Below are 2,299 nucleotides of genomic sequence, written 5' to 3' on the forward strand. Positions count from 1 at the left end.
GTTTAAGCTTTTAGCCCAGCGTTCCATGTCTTTGGCGATCTGTTGGGCTGTTTTACTCTTAGGTTTCTCCTTCTTCTCTTTCCCCTCTTTTGCAGGAGGCAAGCCTGTCTGCTGGTGGGAACTAGCCTCTGCAGCCGGCACATAGGTCTCCTTCTCGCCATCCCAGTAAAGGTACTGCTGGGTTAATGAATTGTAGCAGTACTGGGAGTTGGGATCATAATAGAGCCCTGTTGTTGGATCATAATAATATCCTGAAGATTCATCATATTGGTAAGTGGATGTATCAGGCACTGCATATTTGGTACCAGGAACAACACCAGTGGGGGAAGCAGCTGGGGCTTGTGTACTTGTGCTAGTGCTGGGTTGTGTCTCCTCAGTCGGAGAACCAGGTGGGTTGGAGATTTGATTGTACAGCTGGGGACTCCGGGACACAACAGCCGCTGAGGTGATCGTTGTTGCTGTGCCTGAAGCAGATGATGCATCCGATTCCAATCCTCCCCCTTGTTGCTGATAAAACTGCTGGTAGTCCTGTGAATACTGAGAATACTGGGCATAGCCATCTTGGCCTGGCTGCAGGTAACTGTAGTCAACACTATCTCCTTCACCACTCTGAGACTGGGTAGAAGACCACTGAGCAGCAGCAATGGCTGTACTAGCTACAGAGAAGGCGCTGACTCGGTTACCATCTCGGAGGACCAAGTCTTTTCTGGCTCTTTTTGCAAAATCAACACCAATAGTTTTGCCATCAATTTTCAAAGGAGGATGCAGACTTTGTAGTATCTGAAGCAGCTGGGAAGCATCCATTGCAGAAGACAGCTGCACAAATGCAAAGCCTCTGTTCTGCTGGGTCTGCTTGTCTTTTATGAGGCGAATATTATTGACAGCTAAAGATGCGTAGGGAGACAGCACTGTCATGATTGAATCCACTACAGTGTGTGGAGCTATGTTCCAAAGAATGATCGTATCACAGTAGTAATCCACTGACTGAACTGACTCTGTGGTTCCAGGGGGCACTTCCTGTTCAGAGTCAAACTTGTCAGCTCCGCATCGTAAGCATTTTAGCCTTTTCCTGAAATTGTTAAGGCAGCACTTGTTACAAAGCCAATCTTCAAACTTAGGTCTAGGATTGCTATAGTGCATTGCAATGTGCTTTCCTTGAATCACCAACTTTTTCTGGTTGGCTTCCATCCAGCTGGTAGCATCTTGCAAGTGATAAAACTCCACGAAGGCGAAACCACGGCTTACACCTGTTTTCCTCTTCATCAGCCTCACGTCTGCAGGCTGAGGGCCTTCAAAGGACTCCATCATTTCTCGAATATCGCTCTCTGTGATGGTGATGGGAAGGCCACGCAGCATGATGGTCTTGCTCTCCCTCTCGTCACTGATGTCTTGCCGATAGTCCTGCTCACCATAGTCACCATCTGAATGGTAGCCATCTTCTAACCGGTCACGGTTTCTTCTTTCTCTCCCTCTCTCTGGACTGTCATAGTCTCGGTAGTCATCATATCGATCACTCCTTCGATCATCACTAGATCTTTTGTAATCAGAGTCCCTACGCCTGCTTCTGGATTCACGGTCATCACGGTCATCTCCGTCTATGATGGAACCATACCAGCCACTACGCTCTGTTCTGCTCACTCGTTTCTCTGAACCCATTGTCTTGAAATCTACCACACTGGTCTCAAAGGTTTAAACTTTTCTTTTCCGAGGAGACAAAGCCAGTCAACCAAAGGAGATCGAAAATGCTGCAGTACCGGTTGTGGGCCCCAGGACCTTCAGTTAGTGTTCAGCCGCTCCACAAAATGGCGCCACCTCCCAGGTCTTCTTTTTTTAAAGAGCCTAGCCACAGGCGGTGATTGGCCAACCAAAGGAGATCGAAAGTGCTGCAGTACCGGTTCTGAGCCCCAGGACCTTCAGTCAGTGTTCAGCCGCTCCACAAAATGGCGCCACCTCCCAGCTCTTCTTTTTTTAAAGAGCCTAGCCACAGGCAGTGATTGGCTACGGCACAGGGTGCGTCAGCATCCAGGGGCGGGGCCGGGGGCGGGGCGGGGCGGTGGCGTGGCCGGGGCGGGGCCAGGGCCAATTGTCTCCCCATGGGCGTGACTTGGTGTTAAGGCCTGGGCGTTGCCAGGCTAGTGAGGGGAACCTATGAACCCCAGGGTCTCAGAGAAGACAACCGCTGCCCCCCGCCCTGCAGAAGGCACTTCCCCTTTTCCTTTATGATGTGTGTTTACATGGGCAGAGGGATCCCTCCCCAGCTGACAGCCACACCGGGACCAGCTCTTCTCTTTTTAAAGAG

General features: G+C 50.5%; 1 pseudogene; it reads right to left on the minus strand.

Annotated features, from left to right (window-relative positions):
* Window positions 1-6: 6 nt before the first annotated feature.
* Window positions 7-1,656, minus strand: LOC102874852 (annotated as a pseudogene).
* Between the last annotated feature and the right edge of the window lie 643 nt (window positions 1,657-2,299).

Source organism: Elephantulus edwardii, unplaced genomic scaffold, assembly GCF_000299155.1.
Source record: "Elephantulus edwardii isolate Elephantulus edwardi_28Jun2011 unplaced genomic scaffold, EleEdw1.0 scaffold00877, whole genome shotgun sequence".
NCBI lineage: Eukaryota > Metazoa > Chordata > Mammalia > Macroscelidea > Macroscelididae > Elephantulus > Elephantulus edwardii.